The sequence below is a fragment of the Sinohyriopsis cumingii genome, chromosome 3 (genome assembly GCF_028554795.1).
Source record: "Sinohyriopsis cumingii isolate HCF-2022 chromosome 3, ASM2855479v2, whole genome shotgun sequence".
NCBI classification, from domain to species: Eukaryota; Metazoa; Mollusca; class Bivalvia; order Unionida; family Unionidae; genus Sinohyriopsis; species Sinohyriopsis cumingii.
This window is the reverse complement of record NC_142963.1, coordinates 21,390,622-21,409,170: the sequence shown is the minus strand read 5'-3', so window position 1 is coordinate 21,409,170 and position 18,549 is coordinate 21,390,622. Positions and strand designations below refer to the sequence as shown.

Sequence of the window (18,549 nt, the reverse complement as noted above, 5' to 3'; positions counted from 1 at the left end):
CCCCAGAAAAAGAAACAGAGAAAAAGTCCCCAGAAAAAGAAAAGTCCACAGAAGAAAACTAGTCGCAAGAGAGGCACTTCGGCCAGGACGCAACCTTACACTCGCAAACCACGACCTGCCACGGCAGTGACTGCGTCTCCGGCATCCTCACGTTCATCCACTTCTCCGTTGATGACACCCAGAACTGAAGAGTACTTGGAGACGTTGATCACACCAAGAACATCTCCGTTGATGACCCCCAAAAGAACTTCCCCAGTGGCAGGACCCTCCAATTTAGTGGCAGTGGCTGCTGCTCACAAAGTACCTTCTCCCAAAATCAAAGTCCAAGAAAGATCGGGCATGTTACAAAGTTTACTGGATTTGTCCAAGCAAGAACTGGCTCGATTTAGTCCGTTGCGTACCCCTGCACGACGTGTCATGCCTGTCCTCAAACTGATAAAACGTAAAGACAATCAGTGGCGACGCGTTCCAGTATAAAAAGAGCCTGTGACCAAGTCGGGGTATCAGTGAACTTGTAAAAAAGATGTCACCTCCAAGAAGCCACAAAAGAAAGAGACAAAGGCAGACGCGTCATCCGACAAAGCGCTTAGCCAAGCATCGACATTACCCTAAGAAAAGACACAGTTGTTCCAAGAAAAAGAGGCGTCAACAAAGGGGAGGATTCCTTGGTGATTTTGGGAAAAACATTGTCACCTTTATGACAAAGCGATAGTCCCAAAAAAAAGATAAAAGGGCGTGCGTTAAGTCATCGACGTTAGTGTCTGTTCGGTGAATGTCCCGGAACCCACAAGCAAAAAATGTCACCCTCCAGAAAACCCCAAGGAAAGAAAAGGAAAGGACTGCCACCACGTTTAGCTAAACATGGGGACCTGTTATCTGTCCTGTCCAAAGCTTCTTCACCCCTACGAAAAAAACTCATTCAAACGGCCTCCAAAGAGGTCATCGATACCGTGTGCGAATGTTGTTTGAACGTTTTGAAAGGCACGATCCCTTTGTCCAAACACCAGAAACAATGCTTAGGAAAACATCGTCACGTTCTTCGCCAAATGGTTCAAAAGAAAATTCCCATTCGTCAAAAAAAGAAGATGTTGGTCCAACGTGGAGGCATTTTACCTCTCTTGTTAGGCCCCATACTGAAAGGAGTCTTGGGAACCATGTTGGGAGGACTGGTGGGAGCAAGATAAAAAGGCCCTCGGAAGTCCCAAGATCTCAGAATCGACCCCTGACAACCCCATGGAAGGACGAAAACTAGCTTTAGTGCCTTACAAACGATGGATGGAATACCATCGGTGGCAAGAACAACACACCCCGCATTTACCTCCCAATCCCCATTTGAGCGAGATGTCCCAGTTACAACACGAATTGCAGTCCTTGATGGATCGCCAAGATTTGTCCGAAACAGAAAAATCGCAAAAGTACGGTCAACTCTTGCAACGACTGCAACTCTTTCACCAGAAAGCTTTAGACGAAACAGCTTTACCCACTCTGAAAGATTTTAAGACCTTGATGAAAAGTCCAGCACCATCATCATCATTACCCCCACCACCACTACCATCCCCAAGGGTCACCAGAGATGCTACCCCACAAAGACCTGAGGAAGAAGAGATGCGCGAAGTGTTTCAAACACCGTCAGCAGCTCCCATTTCGAGTAAGATTGCAGCATCCTTGTTGACCCCGTCCCCCACACCCCAACGAGAAGAAATGAAAGCTTGGGTTAAAAAGATGATGTCCACGCCTCCTTCGACAGAAGTGAAAAAGAAAGAAGGGAAACCAGAAGCGAAAAAAGAAAAGAAGACCAAAGCCATTCCATTGTCACCTCCACCTCCATCACCACTACCTTCGACTTCTACCCCCGTAGCCCATCGGACACGTAAATCCGTTTCCAAACCACCCTTTCGTCCCACCCAAAGTAGCATCACCGAAGAGTGGGTGACTTATTAACACACAAAAAAATGGAAAAAGTCTTAGCCAGCATTTACTACGATCCCTCGCATCCTGCAGGTTACGCAGGAGTTAAAAAATTGTATCGTGCTGCCAAAACTCGACTGAAAAGTCTCCGTTTACCTCAAGTGCAACGATGGTTACAAGAACAAGCTACCTACACTTTACACAAACCCATTCGACGCAAGTTTGCCAGAAGTCGCACCCGAGTGGAAGGCATCGATCATCAATGGCAAGCCGATTTAGCCTATGTCTCTCATTTGACCAGCTACAATCGTGGCTACAAATATTTGTTTTGTGTCATCGACGTCTTTTCCAAATTTGCCTGGGTCGTGCCCTTGACTTCCAAATCCAGCAGCGAGTTAGTGCGAGCCCTGCAACGAGTGTTGAAACAAAGTGGCCGTCACCCTCTTCGATGGCAAACGGACAAAGGCACCGAATTTCTGAACCAAGCTTTCCAAAAAGAATTAAAGAAACGTGACATTCATTTTTTTACCACCGAGAATCCCGAAACCAAAGCCAGTATCGTGGAACGTTTTCAACGTACTTTGAAAGAACGCATGTGGAAATATTTTACGCATCACCACACTCTGAAGTACATCGACATCTTACCGCACCTGGTGCAAGCGTACAACCAATCTTACCATCGAAGCATCGGACGTGCCCCGCAAGACGTGACTCCCGACAACGAAGTGCTGGTGTTCGAGCGCCTGTTCGGTACGTCCCCGACGAGGGCTGTCCCCAAGAAAAGTGGAGAGTTGACCGTGGGAGATTGGGTGCGCATTGGCAAAACCAAACGCACTTTCGACAAAGGTTACTTACCTAACTGGACGACCGAACTGTTTCGCGTCACTGGACGAGTACATGGCCGTCATCCTGCCGTCTATAAATTGGAAGACATGAACGGAGAAGTACTCAAAGGAACGTTTTATTTGCCCGAGTTACAACGTGTCACCAAAAAAGAAGACGACGTGTACGACATCGAAAGCATTCTCGAACGCAGAACCCGTAAAGTGGGCAAACGACGTGTCAAAGAAGTCAAAGTACGTTGGAAAGGATATCCACCCAGTTTCGATTCTTGGATCGACGCTTCGCAAGTCATCGACTATAAAAAGAAGAAGTGACCATCATGCCCTTTCACACAGCAGCAGACGCAGCTACGTCGACCAGTCCTTCTTCCCCTAGTTCTTCTGTGCAAGATTTACAAAAACAACCCTTGTGGGTGTGGTGTGGAGAACGTGTGCCTAAAACGCAAATCGTCTTTTTCTGCCAAATCTTCGTGGTGTATTGTGTCATCGGGGCAGCCATCGCCAATTTGAGTTTGCAACAAGGAGACAAACAATTGTGGACCATTTTATTGAGCAGTTGCATCGGTTACCTGCTTCCCAATCCCTCCCTGAAATTCTCCTCGAACGGGAACGTTGTGTCCAGTGCCAGTGCCAGTCACCACTCCAACAACCACAACCAGAACCCCATTTTGGGCGGAGACACACCTCTGACATCCACTAATATTCCCTCGGACAGCCACAGAACTCTGGAATTATGAGTCACCAAAACCAATTTTACTTAACCTTACCCAGTGACAGTTCCATGGAGGTGTTTCCCCACAACACGTTGTGCTGTTACACAGCCAAATTACCTCAGGCCATCCCCTTAGATCACGAAGCCCATTGGGAAGTGGCTTTAGTGGAAATCATTCACCCGACCCAAGTCCTCAATGTCATTCCCAATCAAAATTTTTTTAATGTGGAAGTTCATGACGAGTCATTGCAACAGGAGTTGAATAAGAAAGTCACGTATGACAATAAAATCTATAATGAGAAAACTCAAAAATGGACCTACCACTTTTTAATTCCCCCAGGTTATTATTTCAGTGGTCAACATTTGGTCAACGTCATATCTGCCAAGTTTAATGGCGTGTTTGGGAAAGCTTTGGAGCATGCCAAAATAAGTGTCACCATGGAGTACCACAAAGTAGCTCGTCGCTTCTCGATGAAATTTGAGCGGAGTAAAATCATGTCCATTTTATTTTGTCCTGAATTGTTTGACATGTTGGGCGGAGACATGAACCTGAGAATGACCATACTCAAGAACAACGAATTACCCATCGTTTACGACAACGAGTCTTTTAGCAAGTTATTTCGTACCCCAGTAGAACTGAACCAAGGACTGAATTTGATGTTCGTGTACTCCGATGCAGTGGAGTATAACGTGGTGGGACACACCTCCGTACCGTTACTGCGTGTCATTCCTTTCAAAGTGGATTCTGCCGCGAACGCTGACGAGGAAGGTGGAAACACTTACCACGTCCACCGCGAATTTGTCCATCCTCACTATTTGCCAGTCAGCAAGTCGTATTTGGACACGGTCAACATTACTATAAAAGGAGATCTGGGACAAAATATTCCATTTACCAAAGGAAAAGTCACGGTGAAACTCCATTTTAGAAAACGGTTCTCTCACGATTCGTAAGTAAGTCATGTATCCAGTGTACCAAGGGGTTGCACGACAGCGAGGACACGGTTTAGGAGACATGTTAAAATCGGCCTTTCGTTCGGTGGTCCCGGTGTTGAAACCGATGGTGACACGCGGATTGCACGCCTTGAAAGATGCGGCACTGACGCAAGGCAAAGAATTTCTCCAAAATGTCATCATCGACAAACAAAACCCTAAAGAAGCCTTCATGAGGGCAGGCAAAAATGTCCTGCTGCAAACGGGTAAAGACATTTTAGGCCGACGAGACACACCTATAAATGCCCTGCACGCTACCGAGTCAGGCATTCAGCAAGGACAAGGCAGAAAGAGACGACGAAGAAAACACCCTTTCACCAGACTTCAAGCTAGAAAAGCCAAGAAAAGAAGAACCGTTCGAGACTTAGACGTTTTCGATTATTGAGACACAGAAAAAAAATGATGCACCGAGAGTCATGTGCTTGTTCCAAGACGGAACTGGATATGTTTGCCATGCCCCCCACCATGATGACGATGCAAGAATCCCAGTGGGTGGAATTTCATCCCGTCTCCTCTTTGACGGATTCCGCTCCCATCGAGTTCGAAATCAAAGGACAACCCGAAGATTACATCGATCTGAATAGCAGTTACCTGTATTTGAAAGTCAAAGTGATCAAAACTGACAACACCAATCCTGGAGCCAATGATAGGGTAGCGCCCGTCAACAATTTCATGCATTCCTTGTTCAGCGAAGTGGACTTGTACTTGAATAACAAACTGGTCAGCAGCAGCATGGATACTTACCCATATCGTGCCTACTTGGAAAATCTCTTGACGTACGGAAAAGAAGCCAAGAATACTCATCTGGATGCTTGCGTGGTATGGAAACCTGACACGGCAGGTGCAGCCACGTTTAGCGACACAGCCCTGACAGAAGATGACAATCCTCACAATGCGGGGTTTAACACACGTAGAACTAAAATTCTGCAAGGACGTAGTTTAGAACTGATGGATCGTTTGCATTTGGACATGTGGTTACAAGAAAAGTATTTACTGAACGGAGTGGATATTCGCCTGAGACTGAATCGTAGCACTGCCGCTTTCCATTTGATGGCCCATGCCAACGAATACAAAACTGTTATCCAAGAAGCCAGACTTTACGTACGCCGTGTGGAAGTGTTACCTAAAGTGGGAAACGACATCAGTCAAACGTTGAGCAGAACGACCGCCAAGTATCCCATACGACGTGTGGAAGTGAAAACGTTCACCATTCCTGTTGGACAGCGATCCATGATCGAAGATCATCTGTTTCAAGGACAGTTACCCAAGCGTTTGATCGTTGGTATCGTCAGAAATTCAGCTTTCAATGGACTTCACAACGAAAATCCTTTTGAGTTTCGACACTCTAGCGTGTCCAAAATCGAAGTCAGTCGCGACGGCAAGACCTTGTGTACACGACCCTTTGAGCCTAACTTTGCCCAGAACAATTACTTGAGATCGTACTTGTCCCTGTACGAAGCCACCGGTCAGTTAGGAACCAACACCAGTCACGGTATTACGTACGAGGATTATGTAGGAGGCTATGCTTTGTGGGCTTTCGATTTCACTCCAGACCAAGGCAGCGACGAGGGACATTTCCACCCTATAAAATCTGGTCAGATTCGTGTGGAAATTCAGTTTGCAAATCGAGACCCTGCTGATCCAACGTTGAACGTGATCCTGTATGCAGAATTTGACAATACGATAGAAATCAACAGTTTGAGAGAAGTCATTCTAGATTACTAGAAGCCATGGAAGACTGTTATCCCTCTTTACCTAGTGAAGAAACTTTGGACATGAAATGTGAGGAGACCGTGGAAGGAGAATCCCAAGACAAAGACGAAGAAGATATCATGATGAAGTCGAGATGGCCAGAACAAGAAGCCCATTTAGTCTCCTGTTTTGCCAAACACTTGGTCGACAAAATAACGGAACTGATCAAGAAAAATTGTTATGGATGTCAAAACGATCATCCCAGTCAAATTCAACACGATAAATGCCTAATGTTAAGTCAAGAAGAAAAATTGGACGAGTATCTGGACGAAGCTTGGAGCCTCATCTCGAACAAAGACGTGTTGCACCAGTGGTATAAAGACTTGCGTGAACATTCTTGTCCACCATTAACCACTCAAGAGATCCATCGTATCGAAGCTCTCCTGAATCAGAGTGAGGAAACAGAACGAATAACCGTTTATTCGTCAGACATTTTCAAGCAAAAAGTCTGGATCGAATTGACCACTTATCATTACCTGTGAAGAAGAAAAAAAACAAAAAATGGATACCTGGGAACTTTATTACCTTTTGAACCACAGTTCGTATACAGCTTCTTGGAATCCTGTCGTCTGTGCTAAAGATGAACTCCCTCATCGCAAACCTAAAGACCATCAAGCTTACGTGATCAACACGGACGAAAGTCATCTCCCAGGAACCCACTGGGTAGCCGTCTACTTTCCTCAAGAAGGATGTGTGGAATATTTCGATTCGTACGGATTGCCCCCTTTGGAAGACGATATCATTGACTTTATGAGAAGAAATGCTCAAACCACCCGATTCAATAATGTGAAATTACAAGGCACAGATTCCTTGGTGTGTGGACAGTACTGTGTGTATTTTCTGCATCATCGCAGCCTGGGCTATTCCTTAGAACATTTAGTGACTCATTTTGATCCTCGTTCTTCTGCTAGAAACGATGTGAAAGTAGATAGATGGTTTTGTGACCATTATGCTTATCTTTTGTCTCAAGCTAGGAAACGTAGTGTCCATCAATGGCCTAATGATTTCCAACAGTGGAAATCACAATTTCATTCACAACGTTGTCAGCCCTGTTTAAAGTAGATTGTAGATTGAGAAAAAAATGTTTGTGATTTGAAAAAATTGTTTGATGTTATAGTGTTGGATTATTGTTAAAAATGTTAGAGTTGTTGTTTAGTGTTAAGTGATTTTTGAATAAAAAATGTTGTGTTTAGAAAAAAATGCCTTTGTCTTTTGTTTAGCTATAAGAATGTTGAATTGATGCTCTTTCATTTCTTACTATCCCTCTCATGACAATCACTGAACGTTGCGAATCGAAAACCGTGTGGGGGATGTTTTCCTTCACGTCCGCGCTTTCACTTTAAGAACCGGGGTTGTTTCCAGTCTAACCATCCATTGTCGACTCATCCTCCTACGAAGATGTGCTCCAAACTAGCTAAGCTCAACGAAGCCTACGTGAATTTGCATAGGGTCAGACACAATCTGATACCGAAGCCAGAAGAAATAGAGAATGTGAGAATGCTAAAAGTCACTGAAGACCTGATAGAAGAGCTCTTTAGAGAAGAAGTGAACAGGGAGAAAGAAGAATGGACAGAGAAGTACAGACTTCAAAAACAGCAGCAACAGCAACAAGAACAGCAGCAGCAGCAACCTGAACCTGACAGAGGCTTTGTCGATTGCCGTATCGACACCAAAGAGTTCTTCTTCTCTTTCCGAAGAAGCAGACCTATCGCCAGAAAGTCTATCCTCAGAGGACATCGCATTCTTAGAAACTAAAAAAGAATGCCATAGCAAACAAAAAAAACAGCCCTTTTCAGGGCTACCCAATACTCTAGAAAAGAAATAACTATTAATTTGCCAATGTGTGTAGGTGGAGTAGTGTGTATATAAACACTAACACTTTTATAAAAATGTGAGGGTATGTGTTGGTGTGTTTGTGTTTGTAAGAGCTCAAGTAAGTTGGTGTGAATAGTAGATTAAAATGATATCTTTTTTTTGGACTGTTTGAGGTGTATATTTGGGGTTAGATTGGATTGCCTTGAGTATGTGGATAGTCTATTGAAGTGATTTATAAAAAATTTTAAAATAGTGATGGGTAGCATAAAAAGTGAGTGATTGTTTCTTTTAGGTCCGCGCGTTGTTGTTTTTTTGGTCATGATCTAGGTAAGATGAATTTTATGTTATTAGGGGGATGTTTTCCTTCACGTCCGCGCTTTCAGTATAAATTGAAACTCGTTCGGCAGTCCAGCTACCCTTGTTGACTGATCAACACCAAAAAATGAACACGAGACTTGAGAAACTGTTGGAGCTTCATGTGCATCTGGAATATGCCAGGCGCATATTAAATGAACTGGCCGCGGAAGCCATTGTCGAGGAGGGAAGGATAAGAGAGGAGGAAAGAAGAAACAAAGAAGAGGAGGAGAGAAGATATAAAGAAGAAGAAGAAAGAAGATATAAAGAGGAAAGAAGAAACAAAGAAGAGGAGGAGGAAAAGGAGAGAAGAAATTTCAAAATCCCAGAGAGCGAAAATTGGGATTCTGAAGCGACATATCCTGCCTCTGCTCTCTCCCCCCAAAAGGTAAAAAGTAACTGGGGGATAAGATGTGTATGTGGCGCCAGGCCTGGAAGGTGCCACCATTAACCAGGTGCCTATGAAGTTCCAAACAAAACAGCCCTTTTCAGGGCTACCCAATACTCTAGAAAAGAAATAACTATTAATTTGCCAATGTATGTAGGTAGAGTAGTGTGAAAATAAACACTAACTCTTTATTAATAGTGGAAGTGTATGTGTTTGTGTGTTTGTAAGAGCTCAGGTATGTTGGTGTGAATAGTAGATTATGGGTTTCTTAGCAAATGTGGAGAGTATAGTTAGGGTTATATTATATGAAATGAGAAAAGTGGGATGTTTTCCTTCACGTCCGCGCGATGTTCGGTCATCATCTAGGTAAGATCCATTTTATGTTTTAGGGGATGTTTTCCTTCACGTTCGCGCTTTTCGTATAAGAACCCACAGTATTCGTCGTTCAAACCATTCTGCAAAGAATACAAAGAAGATGGCGTCAAACCAAATGGACAAATTACAAACCTTGCAAGACGTTTTAGACAACTTAGGAATAATGGAACAGATGCTATTAAGACTGGTTGAAGACCATTATTCCTATAGTCCCCATCGTGTAAAGATGGAAATTAACAATTTAAGGAAAGCAAAGGACAAGATTAGTGGTGTAATGAAAGAGATCAAGGAGGAGAAGGAGGATGAAGAGGAAAAGATAAGAATAAGAACATGGAACGAAAAAATTGAAAAAGAAGAGGAAAATGAGAAGAGGAAGAAAGAAGAAGAGGAGGAAGAGAAGAAAGAAGAGAAGGAGAAAAAAAAGAAGAGAAAGAGTGTTGGAGATAAAATAAGAAGTTGGTGGAGGAAAAGAAGAAATTAGAAGAAGAAAACCCAAAGGCCCTTTTCAGGGCCAGCCATATTTCTCGAAAAGAGATAGTCTTTGAATTGCCTACCCCTTTTTTAAAAAAAATTTTTAAAAAAAAATCCCATGTTAAATTCCCCTTGTCCGTAGATTGTCCCACGATTTATTCCCATGTTAAATTCCCCTTGTCCGTAGATTGTCCCACGATTTTTCGCCATGTTAAATTTCCATTGTCCGTAGAGTGTCCCAGGGGTGTTTTGACTGGAATTTCCATTGTCCGTAGGGTATCCCACTTAACTACTAGTAGTTAGTCTTTAGTTTTCAAATATTCATTCTGGTACTGGTACATATTCTTCACATCTTGGGTCCGGTAGACTTTCTCGCGGTTTGCTTTGTACGTGCCATTGCCGATGATAAAACAGATTTTACTTCTCAAGAGGGAGTATCAGAAGTCACCCGCCATTCACTCATGATAAGGTTAAAGGTGTAAAATGACCAAGAATGTATTGCATCCAGGTAAACTATACGACGGTATCTCACAAATACAAACGATTTTTTGAAAATATATTCACTGTGAGTGCAAATGTTACTCTTTTCGCAAGCATGGGTTACAAAAGTATTATTAAAGCAAGTTGTTGATGTGTATACTATTTACCTTTCACACATCAATTATGATTACATATGGCAAAAAATAGAAGCCCGGGTGATGAATAAACACAACTGGCAGCTAGCAATAAACTCATTGCTTAAATTTACCGACAGGATATCAAATACAAAGCTTATTTTTTTATTACAAATCAAGCCAACCCCGGAAACTGAAATTGGATTCTTGTAAGTATGCCGAATTTTTTTGATTTTTTTATAAAGTCGGCCGACATAAGGAAGCCAACTTTGGTTCCTTTTGTCTTTTTTAAGTGTGCCCATTTCTTCCTTTTTTTTTTAACAAAGTCAGTCGACATAGGGAAGCCAGCACTGATTCAGTTTTACCTGTATTAACGGGAGTTTTGAAAATAAATTGAAACAACTGAATAGTTTTGAGAGCGACACAATCTAGTGCGTCGTGCGCGCACATAGATATAAGGCTGAAGTGCAAATCAGTTATCAATAGTTTAATCTGAATGTTCCTATCTATAGTTTATCGTGTTTAATTTTCGACAAGAAGCATGTACTTTGTCTTTCGGGATAAATGTACGTCATTTCCGTTGGCGTCCTTTTTATGTGGGAAATCGTAGATAAGGGGAAGTAACAGCGTTGTATACTTCTATTTCGAGTAATTAATTATTTCTTCTTCTTAACACTTGATAATTTTTCAATTCTTTTTGTGTGAGTACAACTACTTTTAATCATGTAATGCAAATCTGATGTAAAACGAAAAATGGTGGAGTATGGCCGGTGACTTTTAATGGGGGGGGGGGGTAGGCACCCGGTGATTATCTTTCGAACTAGAATATTAATATTATTTTAATCGATATAATCCGTTATGTTTTCCTTATTAATCACAGCGATAATGTGTTTGAAGCTATTCGAAGACCAGAATTGTTTCTTCTTCAAAAACTCACAGGCCACTTCCCCACCCAGATCCCCTCCTCCTAAAACTTAAAATGGTCGCTCTCTTAAGACAATGGTGTACTATCTACTTTAAGAACTGTGATAGCTTTCGTAATTCCTCAAAAGAGTTTGATCAGGCTCTTGTTTGTTTGTTGTTGTTGTTGTTTTTATGTATTCATCGGCGGTAAACTTATATATGTGTATGGAGACACGTTCCAGATTGTATGAAGTGTCCCAAAACGATCGCTGTCATGAGCGTTAAAGAATGACCTTTATTTGTTTAGATGTCGTACTACTTAAAATAAGTTCACATGTACTCGTAGGGGCCCCGAGTGGCCGAATGGTCTAAAGCGCTCACCGTTACGGATCACTGCCATCTCACCTCTGTCTGCCTATGTTGGTATATGAGAAAGCTTGCCAGTAGCTTCTCGTGGGTGGGTGGTTCTTTCCGGGGTTTTCCCGGGTTATTCCTCCACCATTAATACTGGCCGCCATGTATAGCCTATCTTGTGCTGAATAGCGTTAAACCCTACAACAACAACAACAACAACAACATGTCCTCGTATAATAGATATTTCATTATTTCGTTGCATAAGAATAAGTCACTAACGTCGCCTTCTGAATTTCTAAAAACCACAGTTCACGTATGAACAAGCAGTCTTTCAGTCCTGTCCATATTTCTAAGATCCACGAGAACAAAAACATGTGTACACTATATGCATTTTAGCAGAAAAAAAATGGTAGAAGAAAAAAAACTAAAACCTTGTATATTACTTAACAAGCCCCATGACTGTGATAAGATGTTTAATTAACGAATACATTGAGCTTTACTTTTTTGTTTATGTTATTCTAAGGTATTAAATTATCCTTTAATATATTCAGATAAATTTAATCAGAATTTTTTCTGACATATGAGACACAGCATTTTTACTTTATCACAATAGTCGTAATATTAGTATCTAGCAAATAAATGGAAACGTTCAGGAATCTCGAAACTAAAATAAACTGAACTTGGCTTCACTAAGGTAAAGAAAGAAGAAAGTGGATAACACTAGTAAGTGAAAGGGCTTAAAAAATTTACGCAAAAAGTACTATTGGCTGAAATTAATAATATATTGGCGTTTGCATAAACCAGCGTTATTATATAATGTGTAACGGCTAAACTCAAATCGTGATATTTTACAACAGAATAGGTCTCAAAGTTTATTGACAATTTCATTTTGTATCAACTGTATTTTACAAAAGTCAAAGCACTGTTAGCGAAGACAGATGATAAAATATTTATGTAAATTTTTCCCTTGCTTCGTTTCTCTAGAGGATCACATACTGTTAGCTAAGGTTCTAAAGTATGCCGGTTATAGTACATAAGAGTTTCAGTACGTAAACAAAGCCCTAGGGTTCAAATCATGTCTAAGTGTTCCGGCAAGCAGTTTAACTTACAAGTGTTTGCATGTTCGTTATTATTATAAGAGTACAATGTATGTATTCAGTTGACGTCACAAGTTCAAATAACTTAGTACTAACCTGTTCTTGTATTATATACATTTAGATTCGTAAGCAACAGAGCAAATGCATTGCCTACGTCAGTTACTGACGTACTTTTACATACATGTAGCTCATTCAACTTCTCAAAATCTTTTAAGCGTGAAATGTTAACTCGAGCTGTGAGTAAAAATGTGTCGATGAAGTATTATTTCATATGACATTCCGAACATTCGTTCCTTTTGTAATTCGTTTTGCTTGTCTGTAGAAATTCTTTTGTTGTTTTATTTTGTTTTCTCCTTCAAAACATATAAATCAAATTTATCCAACGATCTGATACTTGTGATATTATATAGATGATACATAATACTATTCTGTGCCACCAGTGTCAGAATGATTGGTCCTCTAAGTTCGTTATCCTCATGTCCGAGTATTTTCAGCAGAAACACAGAGCCTAAATAAATATGCCTACAGTCTGATTTATTTCACACCTTACGCTATTGGTTTTGATTTGGATGCACATCGCTCTTCGATCAGAGCAAACAGCTTTTTAAAATAATTAATTTTAAATGCATTTAACATCATTACAGCTCTGGCATCGTACGAATAATGATTCTATTTTTCTCTGACAACTAAAACGAATGTCAGTACATTAGTTGATTTGTTGCAGTCACATCGTGGACATCACGAGTACGGAGGGTGAATAACAACAGGGAGTGGCACATTTCCCTGACTTCCACAACGAATCTTTTTCGTAGTGAAATACTATCATACCTGATAGGTGATAGATCACACCTACCGAGGCTGCCAATGTCAAGGGAAAAATATGTGCTGCCTGGCAAAGTGTGAAACTGGAATACACCGAACGCATTGGGCTTTATTAAGTAGCCAAGCAAGTCGATGTCAAATTAAGTTATCCGTGCCACACCGTAAAACTGAACCGCCTTTTAGCCGGACAGATGAAAAAATACATCAGATGTTTAATTGCCCATGTGCATACTATTATTTCAAAATTATCAAGCTATCAGCAAAACACCTTATGATAGTTCAAAATCGTATAACATTCATTTGTTCGGAGACAGAAGGTCGGATGCATAATGTTTGTGTAGGTGAGCGATATTACTCGACTTGACTCAGTATCACGTTTCGGTAATTCTGCATACTTTACAAGACAAAGTTGGTGTCAAGGATAAGGACAACCCATTAGCCACATCCGTCAGATCTCGAGATGGTTTCAGTGAAAAGGACAACCCATTAGCCACAGCCGTCAGATTTGGAGTTGGTTTCAATGAAAAGGAAAACCCATTAGCCACAGCCGTCAAATTTGGAGTTGGTTTCAGTGAAAAGGACAACCCATTAGTCACAGCCGTCAGATTTGGAGCTGGTTTCAGTGAAAAGGACAACCCATTAGTTACAGCCGTCAGATCTGAATTAGTTTGGAAAGTCAACCACACAGGTTCTGCAATTATCCATACTTTAATCTGCAATCATGAACGACAATTTGTATAACAATCGACATGGAAATTGGTAGGAATAAGACTGAAAAAAGTTTGTAGATATGATCAGCTTGATATGTAGGCAATAGGCACGTAGTTGGTGTCTTTGTGCCCCTTCAAGACAGAGAGACAATGGGAATTACGCTTTCTTACCAACATAGCTTCTTTATGACGTGTTCTCCGGAACATATTTCCTTTATAATGAGTTCGTAAAAGCATATTTAATTTATGACGCGTTCTTGTCAAAATATCTTTATGAACCGTTATATTAAGGTAAGTTGAAAATAATTAGGCGTCAACAATAATTTCGTTATAAAGGCAATATGCAATGAAACAGGATAGTGTTTGATCTGAAATTGACGAAATTCAAAACATTTTGAACGATTCTGTGACGAGAACAAATTGCTTTAAACAAATGGACGAGTATTCTCTTTAATATAAATTCGGAACTAATCATACTTGGAACAGAGAAACAACACAAATAGACTGATACGAGTTATTAATTGGACTTAACAATCAATTTTGCAATCTTTATTTTCCATTTGGCACCCAGACACAATGGCAGTTTGATTGACTATTATCTTATTTGCATTATTTCTCATCCGTTATTTTTCTTCTCATTTTTCTACCCAAAAGCTATTGCTGCATAATTTTGAAAAGAAAACTTGAACTTTCATCTCTTTTCATTTATTTCTTAAGAGTCATTCAAGTTGGTGAGATGTCAAAATGCTACTGGATGGTCACCCAAAATATATCCCAGCATTTACAGTAAACAGACGAACGTACTCTCCCTACTTATATTTGTTTTGAAGAGAACTCTGTGATCATAACATGGCATTCAAAATGGAAACATCCACTTTACCAGATATAAGTTACACGTGGAATCTGTGGTTTTGGAAAGTTAACGATCCATCTCATGGAGCTTTCACAATGCCGAAATAGGAAAAACCTAATCGTCTATGATAAATTCTACCCATAACTACCTAACATGTGTATTTTGATGTCTATCCTTGTACCAAACCTCGTGCAATGTCACTATTTCAAACTATTTTAATACCAGATCAAGTTATATTAATACTCGTTGACATTATTCCTGAGTAGAAGCAATTCTAAAAGGCTGAAAATACTTACGTAACCTACGGAAAATTTGCCACTTCTGGTATTAACTAAATGAAATCCGAATGACTCACTGATGTTTTTCTAACATCTCTTTATGACTATCCTTATGGCCTTTTTATTGTCACCATCTATATAATACACTCGTCCTTCAAACATATCAGGAATATAAATAAGGGCACTGCTAGTTAGAAACCTTTTTAATACGAGTACATCGATGAATTGGGGAAATTTTGAAACTGTTGAAAACTTTCAACAGATGATGCAATATTGAATTTATTAAAGGAAAGCATGTTTAAGTCATCTTTACAGCTGGTAACAAATTTGCTTCACCAAAAATCTTTTTCCTTCTGTGGTTTTCATATTTTTACAATAAAAATACAACCAGTGGCGTCGCTAGCGGGGTGCGGACCGCACCGGGTGACACCATCTCAGAGGGGTGACACCAAAATGAAAAATTGCAAGTTTTACAGAGCACACACTGCTCGGTCTAGTCGGATTTCATAAGCGGATAACCGATCATAGTTAAATACATGACTAGCAGGCACAGCAGTGGCGTCGCTAGGGGGATGCGGGGGGTGCGGACTGCACTGGGTGACACCATCAGAGGGGGTGACACCAAAATGACATTACTAAGGATTCTGTATGGTCTGTTACGGAAGGAGGACCATGGGGGTGACACCATGAGCTACCGCACCGGGTGACACCAACCCGAGTGACGCCACTGAACACAACCAGTGTCTTGTTTGACTTTGAAACCACCATAGTTCGTCGATGCAACGAGCAATTTATTTTGATGATAACCTAGTCACATAAAATGAAAATTGATTTTAAGACATCCATTGTATTTTGTCCAAACGTGGACCAGAGGTGCCAGTCTTCTATCTATTTTCGTTTGCTATAGGTTTAAATACTACTATTTACCTGTTTAGCTTTGGCGCAATGACACATTTACAAATTGAGGGGCAGTTTAGATATGAAATTTTGATGGCGTTTCTACATGATGTTTACCGAAAATTTCATATTGTATTTTATTTTCACCAATGTCCAAATTGTATCACCACGTCTTCAAGTTTATGTTTAGGCTTAAGCCATTTTAATGGTCAAACTTAAAACCAGACATAATTTTCATCCAGTCAGAACGATACTATCGAGAAATAAGTCTAGACATAAATTCTGTAGGTGAAATCTAGGCGGTGTCATACCAAGAGTTAATTATTCAGTGAAAACACCTAAATAATTATATTTCTATTATAGGTGTGGTATTCGGACTACACATCCGTATCAAACACCTAAATAATTCTATTGTAAGTGTTCTCTTCGGACTACACATCTGTATAAAACACCTAAATAGTTCTATTATAGGTGTGGTATTCAGACTACACAACTGTATCAAACACCTAAATAATTCTATTATAGGTGTGCTCTTCGGACTACACATCTGTATCAAACACCTAAATAGTTCATTTTAGGCGTGCTCTTCGGACTACACATCTGTATCAAACACCGAAATAGTTCTATTTTAGGTGTGCTCTTCGGACTATACAAATGTATCAAACAACTAAATAGTTATATTATAGGTGTGGTATTCGGACTACACATCTGTATCAAACACCAGATCAGAGGTACCGAAGAGTAAGAAAAGAAAAATGTCACATTGTCAAGAATATGAGCTTAGAAATTTAAAAATAAAACCTAAGCAATAGTTCACTCTGACTTTGATAAAGATGAGATGTGTAAAAAGAAGGATGGTAAGCTAAAAGAATCAACATGCGCAACAGCCTACTTATGCAATGGCAAGTTTAATCATGTGTCCTTCCGCTGCAAAAAGAGCGAGTGCCTCATTCAAACGCCTGCGTATTGTTTTGTGCTTACATTACCATTTGTTATTATTTTTCAGTTCAACAATTCCAGTGGGAATGTGAGCTTCTTTGTACATTTACAACTTCACTAATAATCAAAATGACACTGAAGCCGTGTATGGGGTAACAATTTCATTAATATAGAAATACAAATGCTTAACGCAATCAACGATATAACAATCTTCTTACATTTAAAAATACCCAAATGTCTATTCCAGTCAAATAATTAATGGGACTAAAAAACTAACTTGTCCATATTTCTATTTCAGATCACAATCTTGTCGTTTCTCAATCGATATCAATATGCACTAAAAGCATTACAAAAGTTATGACAGCAAATCTAATAGGTGTGACGGAGAAAGCACCAGTGCGATACCATTTAGTCGGAAAGTAAATAAAATCTTCTTAAAATATGCTTTAAATTAAAATTCGCTGTTCTGGTCGATGTAACGAATCCCCCCCCCCCCCTTTATAAATGTCAAACTTGTCTGTAAGAAACAGCCGCATTGCCCAGTAGCTAGTTAGGGCCAGTGTTCGGAATTTAATGATTTGTGGATTTGTAAAACTGAATTGACTTATTGTACTGTCATTTGTGGTTCTATTTCCTGAAAACGTTGTAATTTTGAAGTACGAATTGAAAATGAACAACCGACGTGTTTATTTTTTTTAAGAAATTAACATTGAAATGTTTAAAAATTTAACCTTCAAAAAATTTCACTCCAATATAAAAATGTTTTTTTTTTTTCCGCCAAATTAAAAGTTTAGTCTAAAATTTAAAGCATTATAGGTATAAGTAAACCTTACCTGAAATGTGTTACATCCAGTTCCTAGCTATCCAGCAACAAGAGGCTATAATTTTGACGGCAACACTTGTATATATGCCGTTTTGTGAACAATTACCATCATAAGATTTTGAGTCACACGCAAATTGAACACCGTGACAACCGGCCAATATTTGCGTAGTAAAATGAGTCTTGTTTTCAACCGAGTCTGCTATGTACCCTATCTATTTTTAGCATTGCCAGTCAATAATTAGACCTACTAAGATTTCGATCCGAACTAGCTGGAGTGCATTCAGTGAAACGCAGACTTGGGCAGCGATTTACATGAACAGTGGTTTCCGATTGCAGTACATGAAATAACAACTTTTGATACTATGTTGACATTTTTCCGTCCAGCAGCAGGGAAATAGCATTGATAATGCATGTTACAAAAGCTCTCTTTCATACCAACATACCCATGCCATATACGACCGAATAAATGAAAAACAAACATCCCACCGCGTTAGTAATTCCATGTTTTTTGCAGACTGTCGTTAAATGGGATTTTCTGCCTAGAATAACACGAATTATCTTTTTGGGATTCAGGACGTGTACTTAAAAGATAGGAATAGTTAGTTATACGTTTGACAACTTCAATATCTCGGGAGAGACAAATTTCTTGACG

General features: G+C 40.1%; 1 protein-coding gene across 1 annotated transcript in view; it reads right to left on the bottom strand.

Annotated features, from left to right (window-relative positions):
* The window catches only part of LOC149802520 (uncharacterized), a 176,557-nt gene extending 158,494 nt beyond the window's left edge, over positions 1-18,063 (bottom strand). The window contains exon 1 of the mRNA XM_089951759.1: positions 17,908-18,063. The gene's annotated coding sequence lies outside the window, so the exon portion shown is untranslated. The remainder of the gene's footprint in view (positions 1-17,907) is intronic.
* Between the last annotated feature and the right edge of the window lie 486 nt (positions 18,064-18,549).